The sequence below is a fragment of the Acromyrmex echinatior genome, chromosome 8 (assembly GCF_024713525.1).
Source record: "Acromyrmex echinatior isolate Ae372 chromosome 8, ASM2471352v2, whole genome shotgun sequence".
Classification (NCBI taxonomy): Eukaryota; Metazoa; Arthropoda; class Insecta; order Hymenoptera; family Formicidae; genus Acromyrmex; species Acromyrmex echinatior.
Genome location: NC_141859.1, coordinates 11,204,838 through 11,230,098, shown reverse-complemented (window position 1 = coordinate 11,230,098; position 25,261 = coordinate 11,204,838). Strand labels below are relative to the sequence as shown.

Sequence of the window (25,261 nt, the reverse complement as noted above, 5' to 3'; positions counted from 1 at the left end):
TTTACAAGTCAAACTTCGAACGGCAGTAATTAATTCGATTTGAAATGCGAAAGATCCGCAAATTGTGCGGGAGCAAAAAACACGTGCGATTGTTAAACGATCGAAACATCAGGCGCCGTAAAATGAACGATAATGTAATCAGTGTGTGAAAATCAAACGAAAAATACAACAGATTTGCCAAATACGCGCCGTGTTTTGCCAAGATTGGAAATTCCAAGCGTAAAATGACTGATGCTCCAATTATCGATTTGTACAGTGCAACGAACACGGGAATTTTGTTCATTCGTGAACTGTTTCCGCATTAGTTATTAACGAGTCATCATGGTACATTTGAGTCCGATCATTTCCCATCTCCCATCGCGACATCTTCCCTCGACGTTAAACGTAAATTTTTCTCATTAAATCGAAATTTCCTCGTTAATGTCGGTACCGTGAATAAGTATTATGATTGCGTATGAATATCTACACGATCTTTATAGCGAGAGTACACGCAGGATGTTCCTTCGTCTGATTTCACCGAGAATATTCCCGTATTCGTCGGCAAGTAATACTCTCATCACGAGGAGTCCGCGATGTAATTTTCCTGTATGATTTATGGCGGCTATAATGACCGAACGAAGGTCACGATCCCCGATGAGATCTTCTGGAATCGATCGAAGTCTAACGCACGTATACCTGTGCTTTCGGATTAACGCAAGCCAGGAAAGTATACTTTACTTATTTCTTGTGGTCTAAATTGTTTGTAATATTGCACATCTTTTGCAAGTTAGTTTAAAGTGATCATAATAATTTCCTTGACTTTCACTCGAGTTAACTCTCCGGATTTGACGTGGATCCATTGGACTCAATTAACTATGAATTTCTTTGTTAAAAATATCAAACTGTTCAATTTTTTATGTTACATCTACAAATTTAAAATATTCTTATTAAATTACAGAAAGAATAATTTTACTGAGGTGTCTAAATATTTAGCTATTTAGATATCTGAATAGTTTTGTTGGGTTATCAAAGTAATTACGTAAAAAAACTCAAGCATGATGAACGGTGCTGCAAAAGTTTTGCTAATTTAGCAACCACTCACAATTTTTTTTCAGATTTGTACGCTGTAATTTCAGATATTTCAGCAAAATCGTTCTCTCCGTGTAATATTCATTTTTTGTCATTTTGGTTTCTTGAAATTATATAATTAATACTTTTTAATTAACATAGATTAAGCTATCTGGATATATCCAAAAATAATTTTGTTGGACCATCAAAATAATTACGTAAGAAACTCAATGCATGAACAGTGCTGCACAAAGTTTTACTATTTTAACATTCTCTGAAACGTTCTTTATAATTATTTTGACAGGTCAACCAATTTGTTCAGATTTGTATGCAATTTCAAGTACTTCAGCAAAACCTCCGTGTAATATTCATTTTTTATGTCATTTTGAAATTATATAATTAGTATTTTTTAATTAACATAAATTAAATGTATCTTACAATTCAATAATTGTGTTATAGATTGTAGCGTCAACTGCAGAGAATTCTCGTAAATCTGCTCAGCAGCTCAATTTTATCCGACACATCGGATAATCTGTTGTGTTACATCCCGAGAGCAACTCAACAAAAGGCCAATCTCATCTTTAAAGTCGCTGTAAATCATACACGACGAAATAACAATCCATCTCGCGTACTCGTTAACTCGCACGTGTATGTGTGTGTGTGTGTGTGTGTGTGTGGTATTCGTGGCCGAAGGAAACGTGCTTACGCTAAACAACTCCGTCTAGGATAGCGTCTACCATTCCACGTTTAGCCTCACGGGCGTCAGGTATTTCGCTACCACTTACCTGTCCAGCCAGTTTTTGTCGGTCAGGTCAGGTTTGTTCGAGCTCTGGCGTGAACGGACGGACTAGCGCCGTTACCATTGTGCTAGCTCAGCGAGATTAAATTCATCAAGGCGACCAGCGTCGACGTCGATTGAGAAACGACGGACGCGTATTGACGAGGTCGTTTGTATCAACCGACGATCAAATATCCCAATCAAAGCTGATAACGGCCAATAACCAGCCAAAGCGAGGAAGATCTTACGTGTTGGATATGATCAGGCTGATTATACCGGGCGGAGGCAGCGGACTGGGAAACGAGATAATGCGAGCCGCGCACGATTTCCGACTATGTTGTTCCGTGGCGAACTGACTTTCACTTGTTGCTCTCAAGCAGCATCTCTCTTTCAAGAATCGCTTCGCTCCGCTCTTCGCATGCGTCGTGAGCATGATGTAAGAATATAAGGTAATACTGTTGCGCATAATGGCTGCAAAATATTAGAAAACAACTTAAAGAAATAAACTAATTAAATTTTTGCCAACACGAATAAGTGAAATATATTTGATTAAAACGGGTTTTGATTTCTACATTGGAAAAAAGTGTGGTTGCATTAATTCTGATGACAAATTATCATTTTTTAGTCGAATCTATTTTAAGCTAACAATTCTAATTGATATGAGAATCTTCTGGTTCGTTCATTTTCAATCAGAAATTTGTCTCAGTATAATAATATTTTTTCCGAAATCTTTTATATATATATATATATATATATATATATGGATATGTGTGTGTGTGTGTGTGTGTGTGTGTGCAATAATTTCCAATTTAACCAAATTGTGTGTCAATTATTTGTCAACCTTAAAACACAGTCTTAAACTACAGCTGGAATATGTAATATCATATATTAAATCAGCAAACAATTTAATAATACTGATCCTAATGAACATCTTTGAAATACTTACACTATAAAGAACTTATTGCGAAAAATATCAGTTCAACCTAAATTCAAATTAATCTCCTTTTGTGAGTATCTTATTTACTTATTTTTTTTTTTTTTTTACGAAGCAATCATATTCTTTTGTACAATTTGGTTTTTTACAACCAATTTTTTATTGATTCAAAGAGCAACCACTATATTGGATGTCTGAGTATATCTAGAAAATAATACATTTTTATATTCATGAACGTACTCAGAATTTCAGTTGGAAGGAGAAGGCAAAAATTTATCTTCACACAAAATTGATTAAAATACTTATATTAAAGTTATGGTCCTTCAGCAAACTTTCATATGAATAACGCATCACCAACCACCAATGAACGTTTAACTTTTAGTCATAAAAATGAATTTCATAATTTTATTGTTTCTCTTTGTTAAAATCTAGAAAGGGGGAGGAGCGCCTCTCTGATTATGACCACAACTTCAAATTCGCGTTCGATATTTCGGCACTGCGCAGTCATCACGAATTTCTTGTTTTAAATGTACGAACGTAGAACATTCGATGCGAGCGAAACGTATACGTTCACAAAATAAAATTCGTAACAATCTGACAAAGCACATTCGGCATCACCGATTTGCGTTCGGTCATAACAACGGGAGTGACATTTGCGGTCTAATCAGCACTGTTGTTTGGAACCACGAAATTGCGGACGCCTAAGGTGAAATACCGCGGAATGGGTAGCCGTCTCCGTGCGCGCTATGTGCGTATGTATGCGTTCACTATGTGCGTGATGCACGTACACCTCGACGACTGATAGTTAATGGATGCTTAGAGGTTGATAGCCTTGAGTCCAGTATGGGCCACGACTGGGCTCTACCACGACTGACTGATTCTCTTTGGCTTTATCTTTCTTTCTTTACTCGGTTACTCCTCATCTCTTGAAAGCGTTGCTCTTTCTGTTACTCTCGTTCGTCCATCCATCGCTTCATCATCTCTACTGAGTCTCCTTTAACGTACCCATTCCTGTAACTCTTGATAGAAAAATTCTTGGCCTTCTATTAGGAGCCAAAAATAAATGACGCAAAATGTTACGTTTAATTGGAAAATGCTTGCGTAAATTTGAGTGATACTATACAATAAAACATTTTATACTTAAGTTAAAATCGCTATTTGTTAAAGTATTTTGTGTTGAATTGTTAATGTATTTGAGTAACATAATGTGATGTGTTATTTGAATATTTTATGTTAAAATAATGTCTAACATTTCTATTAAAATAATAGAATTTATGAGTAAGTAAACAAATAACATAAAAATAATTCGAAATATAAGTTATAAGATACATGAATAAAAGATGAATATACATGTTAATTAAACATATTATAAATTAATTTTATTAATATGAATTAATATAAATTAATTTATTCATTTTAGAAGAAATAAATGCTGCGACAAATTGTATTAAAATGTTACACTTTTCATGTTAACATAATGGTTGTGTTATATTCTAACACATTATTTTTGTTTAAATTTTCCAATTGTGTAAGTTCCAATCAAATTGAATTGAGATATATCTTTGGATATACTTATTTAATTATTAGACAATAATAGACAAAAATATTTTAATGAATTAAAAAAAGCTAAATACCACAATACATTTCTATATTATATTTTTTATTTTATAATAAAGTCTCGTTAAATAAAGTAGTGTATAATTTTATTAATTTTATAAATTTAATATCTTTAATATTATTTGATGCTTAATTGTAAAATACAATTGTTATTAAGTAGTTATATTCTTATTCTTTATAAGAGTCTTTAGATAATTTATTACCTGTGCATTGAAATACTTTGATACATATACGTATATAATCTTTGTCCTCCTTTGTGACACTGATCGACTCTTTTACGAAGTCGGAATTCGAATACCTATCCTTTAAAGAAGAGAGCTCATTCATTCTCTCTTGGAATCTTTTGTAAAGCATGTTATGATATTAGAGACATTTGAGAACGAAAAGAATCCGTAGTAGTATAAAAAGGGCTAATACAAGCACAAGCGCTATGATTTTTAGATCTATCGCAATATTTGTAAACGGGTTTGAATAAAAATAAACGCATTACTGTCGTCTTTTTCTATTCTCTCACCTATTCAAAGAAAATCTAAAGGAAATGATAAAGTTCAGGAATGAAAAGTGCGAAACCGTCAATAAATAACACGGTATATTTAAATGAAAAAGATAAGTTAAAATTTATGCGTTATAAAACAAAGTTAAATGTTATACGCTAAAATGAAGTGCGAGTATTCAGCTTAATGTCTTTCAGTTAATTATTAAAAATTGCCACTCTATAAGGCAATAATGATATCTGAAATCTTTTAGAAGGTGCCCGCGTGAAAAGAGATTACATAATGGACGTGATGAGAGAGAATTTTTTTCCCTCGCAGTTTTACTTTTACTAAAGAAGATAAGTATTTTATCGTTATCTTATGATAAAGACATCCCCGCGCTGTAAAGTATAACATCGTAAATCATTTAAGAGAGTGCATCCTGAACTTAATGCTGAACTATATTAAAAAATTCTCAAACAGTCTTCGCGTCGGCGCGTCATATTTAGAAAAATGAAGTTACGGGAAATTCTCATTAAGGTGGCGATAAGTTTTGCGACATTAATGACGAGACGTCTTATGCATGTAAAGCCATTTAGTCGCGGCACGTAGCGCCTTCGAGTGGAGAGGAAGATGAATAAAAGGAAGAACTGCGAAGAACTTAAGGATATTAAGATAAAATCAATAGAGAGAGAGAGAGAGAGAGAGAGAGAGAGAGAGAGAGAGAGAACTTAGTTTGGAGGAAGTGTTCGCTCGGGCAGCTTGAGAAAACTTCGCTCTTAATTAAGGTAATGGTGTCCAAGCACACAAACGAACTGACTGTGAGGGCGAGCGAGATGCTGAGGACTGTAGGGCGTCGATAAGACAAGAACAGCGGGGGGTAGTGGAAGGAACAGAGGACTACGGGACCTTCTGTTCGTGTCCCTTTCTGCGAGTTCCTGGTACATGGTCGGCTCCGTTAGCTTAGTCACTAGCAACTACCGGGGCAAACACAGGACTGGCTGCGGTCGTGCGTTTGTCTCACTGTGGACGCAATTTAGAGTCGTCTAAAGTGCCATCTGCATCTTTGACACCGTGCGTAAATTTAAATGCTAACTTGACATGATATAAATGCTGTCCCATATAAAACCCTTTTTCCGGAAACGTGATAGATCGAGCATAACGAAGAATCTCACGCGAAGAGACTGTTATAATAACATAAATTTTTGCAGACGCAGGTATACATTGTATGATTTATTGCACGAGCAAAATTTACGAGTCAATTAGAGCGTATTCTGAAAATTTATATCCTATAAACAATCGCGGAAGCGGTAACATTCGTCCTGTCCAACGTTAAGTATTTTGTTTGACCTTTCTGTCAATGCATCGGTAATACTCAGGTAGCTATATCAAATTTTAAACAGTAACAATTTTTATTTTTGTTTTGCGTTTCAATGCCTCAAAAGTCACATTTTTCGAAAAACAGTTTTGCATTTATCTCGTTTCCACTTTTATATTTTTAACGAAAACCTTATGAAACGTGAAAAAGTTGTAAAAAAATTGTACATTGACACAGAAGGGTTAACACATATTCGTAATCGTCGATAATTGTATTATATTCCAAAGAAAATAATCAGATAATGAAATTTCGTGTGCTCACATGGCTTGCTGGTACAGTGAACGTTAGAAATTGAAGCTGCAAATTTTTCATGCAGGTAAATATGTTACGATTACTCCATGAGAGAGTTTTAAAAATATTTACAGTGCTTCTAATACATTACGCTCTGATCGATATACGAACCACGGTGCATTAAAAACAAAACAAAGTGTATACTTTCGTATGCGTTTCATGCACGATTAACCATTGTTATTTACGCCTGATTACCAAAAAACAGTACAATGCCTCTTCTCACCGAGCAATTATTTATCGCTTTATGAAGCAATGGCGTTTGTTAAATGCATCGGCAATATTATCGCGATGATTTTAGTCCCCGCGTAATCTGCATATAATGAGCTGTTCAAAGATGACGGCAGAACTAGATAATATTTGCCGTACGTTCTTGTGTTGTTCGAAAATATGAAACATGCAACCCATTAATTCCGTTATTTGCGCATTATCGCCAGTCGCATGCAGTACTGTGTATTTTGCTAAATGTATAATTACCATCTATAAATATAGGAAGTGTATAAGTATTCGTGTTGGAACATTTGTATTAAATTTAGCACATTGCATATGTCCTCAGTTCATTCAAGCCTTTGTGCTTATTTAACACAAAGTGGATGCATTAGAAAGTAATATAAATATTATGAAAAAAAATAATAATTTATATAAAAAAGATAATACTGACATAATTTGTAGGTAAACTGTAGAAGTATATATTTTCAGTAAAGTTAGCGCATTTAGGATACGTTAAAATTATTGTTAGTATTAAAAAATAAACATTGTAATTAGCAATTTATTAACAAAGAATAAAATAGATTGTATATTTTTCAAAATTATTTTATCTAAAAAAAAGTGTATAATAATTAAAATATAAATAAAAAGTATATTATCTTAATAATAAATAAAAGATGAAAAATTGTATTATTTGATTTATTTACGCACGAAGTATTCATACAATCGAGAAATTTAGTTTCTAAGATACGATCTTTATGACGTGCTATTATATGGACACCTGAATTATTTTCAGTACACCATTCTGCTGCAGCATTAAGTAAACAAAAAAGATCGACATTTTACTTATACTTTTTTCTCTTGCATTGAAAGCAAAAATCTAGGCAATATACATGTTGCCTAAGATATCGAAAAAACATCTATAAAAGATGTCTAAAAGATATTTTTAGATATCTTATATATAAGACGCATTTTCTGTTTAACAAAGTTTATTTCTTTTCCATTCATTTTAAAGCAAATTTCTATAAATAAAATAGACCAAAATATGAATGAGAGATTGCATGCGTTTTATTGTTTTCGAGTATAAAACATTATTCTATTTTTGTTTTTTGATTGACTATCGAATAGAATTCCCCAGAAAATTATGCGATATCCAATCAATATATACTTTTTGTCACGAGATAAAAATTTTTGTCATGTGACAAAAATGCAGTAATAAAATATCAATCTAATACCTTTAGCATGAAAACGAATAAAACGCAGAGAGAAAGAAAGAGAGAGAGAGAGAGGAAGAGGAAGAGCGCGCAAATGTAAAAAATAGATTGCAGTGGAATATGGCTGCTATTTCACTGTATCATTTGTGGTTTTTAAAATTTTTCTTTGTAAACTCGGGTCTTTAGGCGTGCCACTGAGAATGCTTTTACATGCCACTGCAGATGGGGAGGGGGAGGGCCATTCTTGTTTTAAAATCATATACACGGTTATTTTCATGAAACTCTTTTGTATATGACAGAACGTACTCATTGTATAAAATTGTTAATTAATGTTTATTTTTTACAAACAAGGCTTTTTATATAAAAATCTCCCCTGTACCGATACATTATTGAAAATTAAAAGATTAAATTTAAATGTCATTTTTTAAATTAAATAACATTTTCTATTTTTAACTTTCAAATATATGAAAATGTATTATTTTAATTATAATAATTTTAAATATATGTGATTAAAAAGACAATCACATCAAATCAATCCATTTTTGAAATCGAATTGTTTAGTTTTAAAGTAAGCAGCGTTTATTTATTATTAACATATGTACTTAGTGAATAATAAATTAAATTTGACACAAATTAATATTTCTTGAGTTAAACTGTATAACTCATAATGACATATCGAGTAAGAACAGTGGTGATTTATAGGAAAAATAACTAAAAATAATTCAACTGGATATAATTTGACATAATAAAAACAGTACACTTTTTACATTCACCGTATGTAAACAAAACAGGTGCAACAAATCTTTCAGAAATTTCTTCTTCGAGTACAGATTTGTTTCTTTTACCAACGTGTATAGCTTTCCGTGATATTATTCGAGGCTTATCCCTCATGAACTCCGATATATTTATAAAGTGCGCAACAATTTGTACGCGAGTACTCTCTATTAAAACCACTTCCACCCATGTCGCGTTGAATATCGGCTAACAAAAACGCCTCCCTCTTCATCGTCGTATCGACACGGACTAACAGCCGAGTATCCACTCGAATTTATCGGCTTCTCTATTATCGCGCGACCGGCTCTTTCGGAGTTACGTTACCTGAATACGTTTTCACGTGATTTTGAGCCGGCAAAACGCAAGCGCCCCCTCTCAGATTTAAATACCACCCGCGAGCTGACTCCCTTTTTTTTGTGACCGCCATCCAGTCGTGAGTGTCGACCGTTGATTGCGGACGGCAAAACGCATCGTAACGTAAGACCAGCCGGTCGGCCGGCATGACGAAAGCGAAAGAAAGACAGAGAGAGGAAATGAGAGAAGAAGCGTGCGGTGCCCGAACTTGCGTGTGTTGGGCGCAACGATGCATAACGTGGGGAGTTTTACTTTGAGAGGGATTGAGCGAGGGGGAGGGGGGGGGAGGGGGAGGGGGACGTCGACGGGAGCACGCGGTAACGTGTTCGCGCCGGAGACCGGAGTGTGGTTGGAAAAAGGATCGGGTTGGTCTGACCGGCATAAAGCCCGTGTCACACTACGCGTTAAAGATTAAGGATTGCGAAATGAAGATTAAAATTCAGTCAGGCGGAATGAAACAAAATAGAATTAAAATTATTTTCGTTACATTCTAATTTCTAATTCGCAATCCTCGGTCTCTCCGACGTGTAGTGCGACATAGGCTTAAGAGATCGTTCATGGAGAGAAGGGATCGTCGTTGGCCGTGGAAGAGCGCATCGGGCGGTCGGCAGGTGAGGATCGGGGACGAGGGACGAGGGACGACCGGCCATAGAGGGGTGCGGGGAATCAACAGGGAGAGGAATGGAGAACGATCACGGAGATCGAGGGGAAAGAGGCTGAAGTGCGAGCGAGAGGAGGCTCGCACGCGAACGGCGAGAGTCGTCGCGAGTGTACGAGAGAGACAGCTGCGAGCGGCTGTGCGAACGAAGGGTGGGGGTAGAGAGAGAGAAAGAGAAGCGGAAAGGGAAAAGAGAGAGACAGCGATAGTCTACTAGGCTCGCTTTTCACGGCGTCCGCAGCGGCGCGCTAGTCTCGGCTTGCCGTTCCGACGTGACGGACGTATATTTGTGGCGGTCGTCCGTTTCCACGTGGAGAGGCAGAGCTCCGACAACGCTCTGTCGCCGATGTGATTCATTGTCGCGCGCGTGGAGTTTTTCGTGGAGTCGCGCTGCACGGCGACGTCTCGAGTGAATGTATAATATCGTGTAGGAGGAGCAGGTGGATCCACAAAATCGTGGCGAACGCCGGCTACCGGTGGAATCGTTTCGCGCTCGCGGCTAACTTCACAGTGCAGTGACACGGTTTTTTTTTCAACGTATATATACAGTGCGCGTGAATGTGAGACTGCCAGTTGGACGACGACGGTTGATTACGCGACGCGACGCGACGAGTGGTGTATCTACGCGGAATTTTTTGGATTACCTGAAGCACAATTCCGAGAAGCGGAGGGGACGCTTTGCCTCGCTGTGTTTTGTTGCGGCCGGCCGCGAGGGAATCTCAGCGCAACAAGGTCAGTGTCTCTTCTCGATCGTTTCTCCGAGACTTCGAACCGTTCCCTCGTTTCCGCGAGACAAAGAACGCCTGCATTCGCCGGTGCGGAATGCGTGAGGTCGCCGTGAAAGCGAGTAAGGTGTTAAATTACGAATCGCGTAAGGAAGTTCTTGGCGACGATTCAGTCGATTTACGCGACGTTGCATCGATCTGACAATTCGATCTCGTTCGTTGAACAAGATGGCGTCCTCGAATAATGACCGAAACTTTTCGATCTTCTCGTGAGCTTAGATCTGTTTTTTTTTTTTATAGTTGAACTTGTGTATTCTTTTTTGTGATTAAAGTGATTAAAGTTGGTATATGTTTAAAATTTAACAAAAACCAGAAGGAAAATTCTAGGCGCAGTTCAGTGCAATGATAAAAAAAAACAAATTTTTTTCACGTGTAAAATTGGAGACAAGGAAAACGTTGAAGAAATAAAGATTGATTGACGGAGTTAGTATTTATAGTCCGTTCTTATTTCAGGCCTATCTTGACCCTTAACTACAGCTGTGAAAACTACGCTCAAGTTTTACACTGTTAAATTCATAATGTCAAATTATACACCCAATTCGAGTTATTTTTGATCATTTTTATAGGCTGCCACTGCTTCTCGTTATGTCGTTAATTCAACTAAAACAATAGAGTTAAACTGTTTAATTAAAAAATGTGTTCGACACAAATTGAATTTATTATTTATCAAATGCATACGTTAATACAAATGTTTTGAAACTACATAAATTCAACTACAGAAATGGATTAATTTACATTTTGATACACGTAAAAGTTAAAAATAACGAAATAATATTTAAATCAAGGGATTAGGTTATCATTGACTGCGTTCAGCATAAAAAGCAGTTTTGCAACTGTTGTAAAATTCTTATGATTGATTTATACATTTAGATCCAGTGAGGAACTAAGGGCAAGACCATATCGTATTAAAGAATTTTACAACAGTTGCAAAGCTGCTTTTTCTGCTGAACGCAGTCATTGTTCCTTTCATATTTACTGTGTAAAGTGTCTTGTTTGAAGTGCAGAATGCAAATAAACCTCTATTTTATGGTGATTGATAGTTTTTTTTTCTCTACAGTTTAAAATCTCGTAGTCATTAATGTCTTTTCGCTTGAAACTAACTGTTTTTCAGGCAGATGCGTCGCATATGTATGTACCATATTAATATTAAAATAAGTTTTTAAACATACGTTTTATAAATAATTGCAGTATAACTACAAGTCGTAACAAACTGTGTTCGTACATACAAACACCTAAATACATCTATTAGAAACGTAGGAAACTTCAAGCGAAAAGGCATTATTGATCACGTGCGTATCAATCATACAGATTGTACCAACTGTCTAAAATTTTCACTCAGATTCAAATGATCCGTTACTATAATCAAGGATTAAATAATGCTTCGAGCCTTTGATACGGCGCTATGATTAGTTTATGATATTTTGAAAGACTGGAATTAAGACAGTCTCAAATACAGTAAGAATCAACTATGAGTACCAGTTCTCGGAAAGCTCCATTATTCGCACGGCGTGTCTGAATGTTTTTTTCTTGCAATCTCTCGAAACCGGTGGGTCACATAACGACTCGCTGTCTCATTCGTACGAGTTTCGGAGTGGAACTCACTCCGTCGCTCGGCGAGCGAACGGATTTTTTTATCACGCTTCCAGAAACTCAGCTTTTTACCCGAGCGGGGCGGTACACCTATTAGGAAAAATCAGGGGAAAAAGTGTGAACTGGTGCGTCACACTTTTTACCGGAACATTTCACTCACAGTCGCGCGTGACGAAATCTCTTTATGAGATTTCTTTATGAAACTTCCTCTGTGAATCAATGCCGATTAGATGTTTCGATCAGATAGCGATAGTGATTCGATAAGAAACGGAACGATATAATGCTGGCTTTATTTGGTAGTTATTATTTTATCATTGGCTAAAATAAATGAGCATGATTTTTGAATGGACTATATTTCGTCCGAACTGCTCCGCTCAACCGTTTGATTCTCGTCGCTTTTTCAAACGAAAACAGATGGATCCGAAATGTCGTTCGTTTCTATCTAAATTCAGTTAGCACGCGCGCTGATAAAAAAAAATCTGCGCGTATACATGTATACATATTTTTTTTCGCGGTCCATTTTAATATTGTACATGGCGCTGTGCACGCAAATTCGTTTACATCGTTCGGCGCAATTTATTTAACTCCGCGCTTTTTACGTCGAACTGGGTGAACATAATATAAAACACGATACGCTACGTTTAAATTATTATTCATAAAAGATACTGCAACAGTAATTATACAGATACGTTTCTCTACAGTGCTTCGTTGCTGTGCGCGTAAAAAGCCAATGCTGTACGAGTTTGTTAAAATGAAGATATCGTTGTTATAGAAATTCTCGCGCGCCGCATCATGTTGATTTTAACGTAACTGAATTTGTTTTGACGTTACGTACATTTGATATCGGGAAAACTTAATGAAAAAAACAATTGTAAATTCAGTTTATTCTCTATTTTTCTCGTTCATTCTCTATTTTTCTTTTATTCTACAAAGGCTTTACATGCGGAATAAAAAAATAAGAACGCCCAAGCCTTGTAACTCCTTCACGCAGATGTTTATCCGTTGTTTATGCATAATCCGTGTGACGTGGATATTGTACGCTAAGTTTACGCTCCGATAGATAATTCAAGTAACCACAACATAATTCTATCCTCCTTTGATTCGGCTTTAATGACGGACGGCATTAGGTAATCTATTGTTCATCTTCTGGAGCGGACGTCGAAATCTGTAAGACACTTTACTGACATTGGGGTCTGTAAGATCCGAGATAAGATCTATTTAAGTTATGTTAATTAAAGGCATTAATTATCTCAAAGAACTGAAATGATATAATTCATTAAAATATTCTCAATTACAAATCTCTTTGTAATTGAATCAAAAATGTAAAATAATTCATTAACAATACTTATTAGCATCAAAATTATTAAGTTGCTTGTTAATTTAGTATATAATATTACTACTCTAGATCTGTTCATAATTGCATTTCAAGATTGAAAAAGATTTCGGCGCGCAATTTGCAGAATTAGATATGTATGTAATTTGCTCTGAAATATAATCATTAATATTCGCGAAAAATAGATTTTTTTTTTTTTAATTGATGCACAATTCGATTTTCTTTTTTACATTTGTAAATTTGTATTATTCTCGTTAAAACATACTTTCTAATAAACACCAACTAACGGTAACATAACATAACATATTATAATTTTACACTCAACAATATAACACATGTTGCACATAAATTACATTATTGAGTGTAAAATTATAACATTGATGTTATACTAGTCAATTGATGTTTATTCGCCACTCGGTTAGCATTCATAAATACTAACTTTTTATAAGAATAATCCACATTTGCAGATGTAACAAAGAAAATTGAATTGTTTGACATTTTTGACAAAGAGATACGTAATTAAGTAAGTGGGTCCAATAGATCCATCCATCCGTCAGAGGGTTTAATGTGACCAGATATTTTCGGAGTTAAAGTAGCAAACTTTACATTTGTGGAGAAAAGAATGGATTTAAAAATAAGTGTAATAACAGCCATTTATTTTTAACGAGTACCGCAATTATTCATTTTTGACATGTTTGACGAGACAGCGAAACAATCACCTTGAAAGCAGGACATCTAGTCACGTTATCTATTGTCCGACTTCGAAGACGTTCAAACTTTCGCGGAAACGCGCGTGACGTCACGTACTGCGATATTTCGATACCTACTCCCAGTTCGGCGTAGACACCTCGGCTGTTTGTTTTGCTGGCGCCGGTATTTGTACGCATTTGTGTGAGTATCGGGTGGGTACACGCCCGTCTCTACGTGCAGTGTCAACAAACTGACATCGTCGTTGACGACGCCCGGTCTCTCTCTCTCTCTCTCTCCCCCCCCCCCTCTCCCCGTTACGCCGCGTGTACATCGTGGCTCGGTGATTCGTGGAAGGAGGGAGCTCAAAGGAATTCTTCAATTGTGCACCGAAGCGAGAATAAAGACGCGGGAAGTTGCTCGCGTCCTCCTCGCCTTCTGCACCGAACGATCGCGCACCAGTTTCCTTCGGACGCGTAATGAGTGTTTTTCCGCCTCGCGGTTGTATCAACGAGACGTGTCTTTAATGTGCCGAAGGAAAAAAGCGTCGATTCTATAATTGGAGGCTTCCGTGAGTCTCTTTTTTTTTTACTTTTATTCGATGGTTATCACTGATGGTTTCGCGACTTCGTAATAATGGTAACAATGAAATGGAGAAGTGTACACGAAAAAAGCGCCGATGCGAATTGAAATTTTGCAAGATAATTGATTCAGATGCACCGTAAATGCAGCGTCGTATTTGATTTTTTGTTAACATTAATTATACGTAAACTTTGCCATATTGCTTGAATTGAGTCGTCGATTTTTCGAATGCCCGAGTCCTTCAATATTATTCTGTTATTTTATGAAGAAACGAGTTTGATGCACGATGAGAAACCAGTTCTTTCTACATTTCGTCCTTGAGTAGCAAAATATTGGACGGAATTTGTCGGGAAGAGGACAGGTTGCGCCTTGGAAATATATGAAGTTTTTATAATCACATTATATCACATTTAAGCAAGATTGCGTCACGAGCTCATTACTGACATTCGTGAAATCAAAAGCAACAACTTTGCGAAAAAAAAGCGATATTTTATTCCTTTTTGCAAATTGAAGGATTTGCTGCAACAGTGGGCTAACAGATATTTTGTAAAAACGGAATAAATGATACTATAAAGTGAGAAAAATATCAATATTCGGCTACATTATGAGAGGCTTGTATCTTTTCCATAACTTTAATTTTAGAATTTATTTACTCCGTTTTTGTACAATGTGAGCAACTCACCGTTGCAGCAAGTAAACAATTGATCTCGACACCGAAATTCTGATTCGTGAACATCGTAATTTCTCATTACGAAACACAGTTTTTTATAGTTAAGCGATATTGTTGTCCTGTGTGGCATGATAACGATAGCGAATACATGGTAACGGTCGTAACGCGAAATGAGCAGTCCGAAGTATAATAAAAGTTTACGTGACAATTTTCCTAACGTCTTTACCGACCACTGTTGGCTTCTGAACTTTGTGGCCTTTACTTTTGTTGGTCTGTGAAGACTAAAAATGCGGTATTCACGCCAGTGAAAAAAATGATTGCAGTGCTCAAACGCGAAGAAATCATTCTAATCTCCTGATTTAGAAACCTCTGATTGATACGTACCACCGTTGTTGTATGAAAAAATGATAAAGCCAGTATACAAAGCACAGAAACCCGACTATCTCATTCGTTACGTTTATCTGTCTTCGTATTTCTCCCGAACGCGACATACATCGTTGACGTTGCATTGTCTTTATGCATTATTGAGTTTAACGTTCTTGCTTTTTCTAACCGATAGTAGTTATAACTATATGATTGTTTCCGTATAGTTCAGTAACTATGCAGCATCTGGCAGTTTGTTAAAAGCTGTACGCCGATCGATGCAGCGAAGGATTGCATGCAAAAAATGCACCTCCATAAATTTTAGATTACGGCGGATTGCGATCTTTATGCATTCAAGGATACTTTCGAGGTGAATGTATAGCCTGCGTTAACAGAGGCTCGAATTTTCAAGGTATATCTAGTATAAATATAGTTATGACGTTATCATTTGGATCTGCAATCACTATACTGAGAGAAAAATGTCCGGTATTTATGATTATAATTGTATAGTAAAATAATCATGACTAAGTGCTCCATTTTTATAGTTATTACTGCTATAAAATGTTATTAATAATACTTGTATTCTCTCTTCCTCTCTCTCTCTTTCTCATACTATTGAAAATAAAGTCTTAATTTTAAAATAAATATTTTTGTATAAAAAAATGTAAACTTTAATATAATATAAAACTTATGTAACTTTAATATAATTATAAATATTTTTTGCATTTCTCACAAGATTCACTATACGTGTTTTAGTAAAAATTAACATTTTATTTTTAACAGTGTTATTATACCAAAAAAATATCTAGTTGGCACCGAGAGTGATAATAAATTATATTTAAATTATGATACTTACAACCATTTTTTTTGTATGATATAAAATATACAATCTTTTTTGTAACGTTATAATACGTCGACGAATAAATTTCAAATTCGTGGGAATAGATAAAGGATTTAGTGATTTTTATTGTGATTGCTCGTCCATCAAATGCCCTCGATTTATTACCCTTTAATTATAATAATGACGTTTGAGTACAAGACGTAGCAGGATATCTTTGTTGCATCATCGTCGAAGTACACGCCATTAGGTTTCGAACAAATGTAGTTTCCATGGGTGTTGCTGAGACCCACTCCATTCGAATCCGTATGTTAACGCCGCTTCGTTAATTACACCCCGTGAGATTACGACAGGGACAGGTGGCTCCGACGATTAGCTATTGTCCGTCCTGGAAATGCCGGTCGTTCAGACAGATACGCTTAAGCATTGTCGATAAGTACTGATTAATGTACTCCGAATGTGGTGTCAATATCGGATCGAGGCGTTTTAGCTTTTAGGTAGAAAAATTAGCCTATCTGGAGAGTCGGAGAAAACTTTTCAACAGTTCTCTCATCACCGAAATTGGAGAACCTATCGTGTGACTGTTCAGAAAACTTCTCAACCTTCTAACGTTCCGACTGTCATTCTCTAATGCGTGTACATTAGGTGTTTTAAGTAACAGAGATACGTTTCGAAAAAATATCTGAATATTTATACGGAAAGAATGGTTTTGTTGAAGATTTATTAGATAGATTATACGCATCTAAAATTAATTTAAGTTGGAACAATGAAGTAAATTTCAAACAGCTGACCATAAACTTTATTTATTATAAGACTTATATTATTGACAATAATAAAGAAATTACTCAAATGATTAAAAATTAAGTAATGAGTAAGGAGATACGAGCCAAATTACAATTAAAAACAATAATTACTAATAATTTATGCATAAACGTGTTAGGTCGAAATGTTATTTATAAATTATTTTTAATTGCGATTTGACTCATAGTTCCTTATTGTATTACTTATATTACAATATTATATTTAACCGCACTAAAGATGATCTCTTGATGATCGAAACGACCGTTTTCATTACGAGAACAAATTAATTTTAAACATTCAAATATTACTTTCTCACTAGTTATTATATTTAATTTTAAATGATATTTGTTTGTCATTAATTATAGCACAATTACCCAGTTTGGCTCATTAGCTTTCATTGCATAGTTTGATTTCAAATAAAATTAATTTTGTTGAACTTTCCAAATAATTATGTAGGACGTTCAAACTGATCGTTAGAATGTTAACTTGAAACTTTTTGCAACATTGCTTAAGAGTTCCCTACATAATTATAAAATAATTACTTAAATTATACTTAAATTTTTAAATACTTTAACAATTCTTTCCGTATAAATTAAAATTATCTAGTCTTCCGAGAGACTCATGAATAAAAAATATATAAGAATGACTAGTTCAGAAACACGTATCGTTGTCATTATTTTTCGAACGAAATCGAGTGTTCAGCAGATTTGATTTTCGAAGGCAACAAGAGAGAGGCAGAGTCTCGCAGGCACATTCGCGCCTATAACGGATCGTGAATTCAAGAACGACGATAAATATGCTGGTAAAAGGCCGCCTGGAGTATAAAAGCAACAGCACAACACAACTACACCTCGCATTTGACGCGCAGGAGCAGCTGCTGCGTCCTCGTCTCTATCCTGCGGTCGAAAGACGATGATTCTCGAGAGCGCGGCTAATTTTACGAAGGAAAGCGAGGCGAAACGAAAGATAGCGGTGTTCACTCTCCACGGAGCTAAACGTGCAGCTTCATTTAAAAAAATGTTTTTTTTTTTTTACGCTCGAGTCAGGCTGCCACTCGTACGCAATTCGGCGCGAATATTTACGAGACCAGTCATATCTCAACGCGCGCGCGATGCGATGTATGCGCGAAACATTCCGTTGCGCGTGCACGCATTAACGCGTAGAAGCGTATTTCTATCGGACAGTAAATTTACGATAATCGGTTGCCCGTGATAACCTGCGGAAAACTTAAAAAAAAAAAAAACTATGGAGTAGAAAGTTTAGCACGATCGTTATTCTAACTTTATAAGCCACATCGCAGCTTATAAATAATATAAATTATTGCCTCCGAAAAAAGATCATCGTTCCATTTCGAACTATTGATTTCTAATATTGTCAATATTCATCCATATCTCCGTGTAATTCCTTTATTCATTATCGGTAGGTGGTCGATTTTATCTGATGTTTATCATATCAAAAATATATCGAGAATGTGCATTACGAATCCAGATACAATACAGTGTTTTTTTCGTCGTGGTTCCGTCTAATGAGCACCACTGTAAGCAAGACGATGTGCTGCTATTTCCTCTCTTTCTTTCTGCTCCTCGTTCGTTTTCTGCTACTCATTTGTGGTACTCATTTGGCTCGAATGTCATATGGTGTGTTCGCGCGTTCTCGCTGAATAATTCCATCGGAATGGCAGACAGCTCTTACTCGATTACGGTGCAAATCAAACCGAATTTTGTTTGGGAAAAAGCGGCGAATCGTGTTATAGCTTGCACGAGCTTGTACATGAAACTGCACCCCCAAAATGTCACTCACGTTCTCGTAAGTGTTCATGCGAGTTCCCTGGAAACTACCCGACGTAGACTCGCCACCACTCACATCGTAAGCAGAGCATGAAAAAGGCGAAGAACATGCACGTACGCTAAGTATTTGTAGAAAAAAATATAAATTAAAAACACATACACACACATACGCACACATTTTTTATATATACGTTGAGAAATGTTCTGATTGTACCAAGCAGTGCAAATACAAAATAAATTTTAATTATACCAATCAGAATTCTGGTTACCGTAATTAAAAAGATTTTGTACATAATAAAAAAAGCTGTGCTACGACAATGTAAACGATATCGTTACAGTCGTTAAGAGTTACAGGCCTCTAAATTTTTTCACTATGTTAAAATTATAAGGACGCGAACGTCATAAGTAAGTTTTCCGCTTGTAACATACAATTTTATAAATTAAAAGATTGCTGATGAAAACTTAAACTGAATTTTCATCATCAACAAAGCCGAAACGTATATATTAATCGTGAATGTTTTTTTCAACTTTGGCGATTTTATATAATTATTAAAGTTAAATTTTATTGGAGTAAGTACTCTGCGTCGAATCCTATCGACTTGTTTGAATTTCCTTGATTATTAAATTTCCGATTTGTCTATAAATGTTTGATTTTTGTCTTTCTGGTTGAATTTAGCAGAATTCCAATTAATTCCAATAAGACTTATTCTGAATACGTGCATATAAAAAGAGCAGCACGCGAGATACATACATTGCGCGCTCGAAAAACGTCCGATATCGTGACGCGATATATTTGACCTGACCTGACCTGGTCTTAAGATTTTCCGGATCGTTCGACATTCTACGAGTGGATGCCAAGAACCTTGCGAACCCGATCGGCAGGAACAAGTCGCGCGAGCGATCGATACTGTCGATTTTACTATCTTATCGGTTATTCGATCGCCGCCATCGTCGTTCGGTTTTCCGCTTCAAAGACACTCGCGATCGCAATCACGATTACGCGTATATATGCACGACGTTTTTATGGGTCTCGAATAGTTTTGAGTCATTGACCTGTGTGTGTGTGTAGTATTGTATATACTCTCGACGACATTGAGATTCCTCGAGATTTCGTAATCGTCCAAACAAATGAAACGCAGTAACAGGTGCGACAGATTAATTTGAATTTTAATAATCGCGCCTCGCACGCCACGATGAAATAAAACTGCGATATAAAAGTACGAGTAAATTGCAACGAAATAAAATGTCGACAACATTATTGTTCGGGAGTTCCGCTGTGTAATTTTCTTCTCTGGGCGAAAAATCAAGAGAAGTGAAAATTTTTACTTCAATTTCTAATTGTGATTAGATTTTGTCGAATAAATTTTACGCGCGATTTAAAAACTACGGAAAATTAAATATGAAAACGGAAATGAGAAAAAATTTACTGGCACTTGATTTTATTTGACGATAACGTAAGCGATAATGCAATGTTTGAGTTATTTTTCCCTTGATAGAAAATCTCTTCTAAATGTAAGCACGTAATCTCAAACACCTGGCACTGCGAAGGTCTTCACACCAGCAGGTATAAACTCTGGGAAACAAGCCTGCCCGCTCCTTTGTAATAGTACACTCGTGATAAATGATGGCATTTTTTTTGTGCCGTCCGAAAAATTATTTACGGGCAAAAGTTTCAAAAGCAACGGAAGGAAAAAATTAATTACGCGAATGGAAAATTATTATCCGAGATTTTTCCTTTCAAAGCATCAGGATACGCAATGAAGTTGTTTATTTTTCACTTTGGTTTACATTTCCTGGATCATCCAGCGGCAAACGAAATGTGTCTTTTAAGAAGTTAGTTAAACTCAAATTTATCGTCGCACCTTCACCATTCTCTTCGTATCACCAATTCGTTATATAATGACTTGCTGTATTTCTTCTTATTCAACGCGCTCGTGGATCGACAATCGCCGAGCCAAAGAATGCATTGCTTCGAAGCTATCTTGACAGTTAATTTCCTGAGTGGCAGCTCACGTATACGGCGAATAATCGAATACATGTACGCTTCGTCGTTTTATCGATTTCACATACGCCGGAATCTGCACGTTTTAATTAGGAAAAAATTTATATACATTTAATGCTTATTTATGGCATGTATAATATTTATAGAATCATCGTAGCTGACGGTTCCATTGAATCGATATGCATATCTCACGTATCAATATTAACGAAGATATAATTTTAAAACTTGTACGAAGCATGCAGTTGTTACGGATATTAACATAAAAAGTCCATCGCGTAATATTGGAATAACGGGAAACTCGGTAATCATGTGATAACAAATAAAACTTTAGTAGTACAGTTACAATGTTACAATGAATATCAGTATGGATAAACGTGATGCTTCGTGATATTATTAGCGAACGAGTTAATGAGTTTTTCGCGCTGCGTCCTCCACCGTTGCTCATTCACTAACGCGACGAATAGTCGTCCGATCCCGATCGCGTTTACGTGTAAGCGGATTTAGCAGCTTTTTGTGACAGCAGCGCTAAGAAGATTATGATAAAACAATGTATAGGAGTCACACAGAACGAGCGGCAGAGAAATGAAATCTGTATGATGGATAACAGAACTGTAGGTAATTCGATGCGCGATTTCATTAAAATTCTATTTTCCATCCGGTATTCATTCGCGCCCAACCGGCCGGTCAATGTGCTTTGAAGTAAACACAGGCTGTTTTCGCGTGGAAAGAAATAATACGGAATTTTTGCGCGATCAATGTCATTAATTATGCAATTTGACAACTGCAACGTCAAAATGGAAACGAGGCAAGGCGATTCTTTCTCTCGTGCGCGAAAGCCCCGCCAAATGAGAAATAAATCCGCGCGGAAATTGTATAACGTCGAACGGAAAAATATTTTTTGTAAGCTTGTTTTTCATGCATTTTCTTTTATGTATTTCCACTGCGCAGAGAGGGATTTATTTCCTTTTGGCTTACCAGATTTTCCTATGTTTTATTTTGAAATTAAAACGGTGGAAGATATGACAAAGCGGTTTCAAATATGAATTATTCGTATAACATTGAGATTATATCATATGTATGTATTTTGTACGTAGAACTGAACCTCATCACTTCTATATATAGAAGTGAATATACTAACTGTAAACCTAAAGCGTCACGGCGTTTCGTGCCCGCTGCATAGAAGAAGAACGTATAGTATATTTTTAACACACTCCTCTCAAAACATCGCCGACGTTGGTTCGTCGTTTACACGTATATTCTCGCGTTAAAAGCTGCTGTTTAGCTGTTTTCTGAAACCGTTTCATCACGTAGTTTCGTGCAACAAGATAACGCCGAGTGTCGTAAAGTACATTTGGAGAAAGCTCGAGAAATCGAAACAATTGCTTAACAATAGTTGCTTCGATTTGTAAAGAATTATATTCTTCGAAATATTTTCAAATCATTAAATTTTCCACAAGAATGTGTCTCCTTCACGAACAACATATTTTTATAGCGTTCGAAATTCTTGCTGTACCAATGCTTTCTTGATCACGTCTGTCATTAAGTTTACAATTCTTTTTTACGGTTATTCTGTTTTCAAATTATAAAGAAATATACTAGTAGTCATGTGATTCCGATAACGAGTGCTTGAAATCGTTTTCGTAGTAGTTCGTCGTATATTTTATTATACTGAGAATATTTTATCAAAGAATCCAGAGTATGTACTTTGTATATATACAAGAGCCTCGGGAGTAATCCGAACGAACCACGATTACACCGATCGTCGGGGAAAAGTCCTCGACCGGGATGTGCGACGGCTCGGGCGCAAATGAGAATGCAGCACGACCCTGGGATTAATAACGTGGAAATTACGTGGGTCTAAAACTCTCTCCCGCAGTCTGTAACAAAATCAGAACGTCGAAGATTGGTCTGCCCTGAGCGATTACGGCAGAGGGGAAGAGAGAGAGAGAGAATGAAAGAGATGGATGATAGAGGGTGAACAGGAAGAAATAACGGAGAAAGAGGGACAGAGAGCGGGTCCAAACCCGGACCAATCGAGCGCAGGGCAGGCTTTGACGATAATTACGTCATAAAAAAATAATAGCTCGACCGGTTTCGCGTTGGTATACTTGTACAGTACCGCGGGGCTTGCGAGAGATCGTTTGTGTATCGTAAAGAAGAACAGCTTTTCTCACCGATCGTCGCCGATCGTTCTTCGTGCGGAATACCGTTGCCAATGTTTCACAATAACATTTCGGTCTGCGTTTAACGACTATAAAAAAAACTTAAAGACTTTGAAGGTACCTTTAAATAACGGGCTTAGCAATATCGTCTGTAATATTTTGAGTATAGTAACATACAAAAAAAATATTAGCACGCTATTGTTAACACTCTGAAAATATGAGATACAAACTAAAATTTCTCTTTGTTTCCTTGCAGATTATATAAATGTCTTTGCGCCGCGAAAGATATCTCAAGCCGACTTTTCAGTCTTTCATGTCTTTTCACTTGAATATAATATTTCTAAGCATTAAGTATTCCACTTGTGAGACTGTATTTTTATAAAAAAAAATAAGTATTCTTCTTTCTGAGAAGATTGCTGACAAAGCTCTTCGTCCTTACTTTTCTTGGACCTCGCACGATCGCTTCCTCCGTTTATGCGTTCTCTATGCGACGTCAGTTGCGTTGCCGGTGGTCAACGTCGAAGAAACCCACGCCTATTCCGCGTGCATACCAAAGTAATGCTCAGTGCTCCTCAAACTATTCGATATGACAAACCAAAGAGTAAACCTATTGCAAATCTAGAAAACCCAAGAAATTAGCGAAAAATTTACCTTGCCACAATAGAGGAGAACACAATACTTTTCTTAATACTATGCTACCATTATTATTATGCCATTAATATATGCAAAAAGGTAACGTAGTTATAGACGGCTAACGAAGTTGCCTTTTTCTTTCGTACGTGTTCATGAAATGCAAATATAATGATAATAAAGTTGAACGTCTAATTTTATGAATGAAGAATTATAAATAATTATTTATCTCATGTGTTCTTACTACGTGCTTAAATCGTGAGCTAATTGAGAAACTCGACTTGGTGTACCGATCCGCGAACCACCACCACTTTCCGTAGTACTGATTTAGCCTACGTAATCCTGTTCTCGAGCCAGCCGGCGGCGGCCAAGCGGGCGTGCGAATGAATGGGCGAGCAGGCATTCGCTCGTAGAGCGAGTATGTACGTAGCGCCGCAACCTTAGACCGCGGCCCAGAGTGACAGGAAATCACCGGTTTAAATTAGAGACAATAACGTACCGCGAAGAACTTCACGATTACACAACTACGCATACCCGGGAAGAGAGCAGTGGCGGCGGATTACTGGCGCACAGCTGCAACCGCGGTAATAAGCCCCCTTGCTAATTTGGTTCTCGACTCTGCAGCGCCGAGATACACCGAGAGAGGAGAGAGGAGAGAGAGAGAGAGAGAGAGAGAGCTCTCTGCTAATCCTGCGGCCCCTTTGGTCGTTTTTACGCTACTGTCGTTGTCTTACGTAAACGTGCGACGACCCCGCGTACATCCGCGGTTCCACAGCCGCCTGTTTCCTGTAGACGACACGGTTGGAACGTAGGTAGATAGCTGCGGTGTGTTTTTAATCCGGCACGGTGGCACAGGTTAAGTAATATAGCGGAATTATTAATTGCACCACCATCCAGGAAGTCGAGAGGAGGCAGTAGGTGGCATAGTGAGTCTCTCCGTGCTATGCTAATATGTTGCAAGTGTCATTAACATATTATGCTAATTCATGGATAGGACTGTAGTTTTATTTTGTCTTTAAGCGTTATATATGCGTTTGGTATATTGAGTTGAAGCCAGGGGAAAAAAGTTCTCGTATATGAGCATGACTTAATCAAATATTGAAATTGTAATGAAGATTTTCTGATATCCCGCTATGTTATGAGTAATATTAACATATTTGAGTAAAAAATGTACGTTAGTGTTTAATTTATATAAAATATACAAAAAAATCTTTATATCAATTTTTGTATTTGCATTGATAAGTGATATTACGATACAAAGATAATATTTGTATAGAATCTACTTTAATGTAATTTTTTTCTAAAACCA

The 25,261-nt window shown here is 36.5% G+C and overlaps 1 protein-coding gene across 6 annotated transcripts in view; it reads left to right on the top strand.

The window, feature by feature from the left end:
* Positions 1-9,667: 9,667 nt before the first annotated feature.
* Positions 9,668-25,261, top strand: part of kug (FAT atypical cadherin kugelei) — a 407,027-nt gene continuing 391,433 nt past the window's right edge. For 4 of the 6 annotated variants that reach the window (XM_087408610.1, XM_087408609.1, XM_087408607.1 and 1 more), the window contains exon 1: positions 9,670-10,454. The gene's annotated coding sequence lies outside the window, so the exon portion shown is untranslated. Of the gene's footprint in view, positions 10,455-25,261 lie in introns of all 6 variants that reach the window. The other 2 variants (XM_087408611.1, XM_087408606.1) reach the window with 2 other exon arrangements.